The sequence below is a fragment of the Egretta garzetta genome, unplaced genomic scaffold (genome assembly GCF_000687185.1).
Source record: "Egretta garzetta isolate BGI_Z169 unplaced genomic scaffold, ASM68718v1 scaffold497, whole genome shotgun sequence".
In the NCBI taxonomy this organism is placed as follows: Eukaryota; Metazoa; Chordata; class Aves; order Pelecaniformes; family Ardeidae; genus Egretta; species Egretta garzetta.
In genome coordinates, this window is record NW_009260349.1 from 757,272 (window position 1) to 758,085 (window position 814).

The 814-nt window shown below is 59.2% G+C and overlaps 1 long non-coding RNA gene across 2 annotated transcripts in view; it reads left to right on the forward strand.

Moving 5' to 3' along the window:
- LOC118452709 overlaps window positions 1–747 on the forward strand; it is a 10,940-nt gene extending 10,193 nt beyond the window's left edge. Inside the window, exons 7-8 of one of the 2 annotated variants that reach the window (XR_004842511.1) lie at window positions 13–62; window positions 537–747. This is a non-coding gene — a long non-coding RNA (uncharacterized LOC118452709). Of the gene's footprint in view, window positions 1–12 lie in introns of both variants that reach the window. The other variant, XR_004842510.1, reaches the window with a different exon arrangement.
- The last annotated feature ends 67 nt before the right edge of the window (window positions 748–814 follow it).

An 814-nucleotide genomic window follows, 5' to 3' on the forward strand; every position in this document is an offset into this window, starting at 1 on the left:
GCTTCTTGCCAGGATTGTGAGGGTGAAGCAGAGGAGCCACAGGTGCCTCGGAGACCCTTGAGGTACGTGTGGGACGTGGGGGGAGGAACAGCGCATTCAGCAAAACTGCAGTGATGATGCAATCTGGGTTTGGGCTATTCCAGGGGGAGCACACAAGCTGCAGGCAGCCTTCTGGGGGTCCCTGTGAACTGAGGGGTCCCTGAGCACTGGAGGTCACTGCCAGCCCTGGGGCACACAGAATTGCCCAGGTCTCCTCCTGCCAGGGGTGAGCTGTGGCACACCCACATCCCCACCACATCATACAAACAACCCCGGCCCCAGGGGGCTCAGCAAAGCTGCAAGGTGATTTGGTATGAGGATGTGTTTACCAGGGCTGATGCTCATTAGCCAGGTTCGTTAGCACTCCCTGGGCAGGTTTAAAATAGGAAAGTGGCAGCTGCCCTCCAGGCCTAGGGCAGCCCTGGTTACAGCTGGAGTGCTGATTCCTTCCCATTCTCTCTTCCTTCCCTCCTGCTCTGGTTCTTCTCTGCTTGCAGACCCCCACATGCTGCAGCCGTCCCTGCTGGGAACCCACTCTGCAGCACCCCAATGAAGAGGTCAAGGCTTTGCTCTCACTGTTGTGCATCTCCCAGCATCAAGGCTTTGCTCTTGCTGTTGTACATCTCCCAGCACTAGGAGGGGTGCCCCAAACCCCTCCCACCTCCCCATCTCCCCCCAGGAAGGCTGTGTCCTCTCCAGCCCTGCAGCTCACAGGCAGAGCTGGGGTTCTTTGCTGAGCCCTGGGAAGCCCCCAGAGCCCTGCTGGCTCCATCCA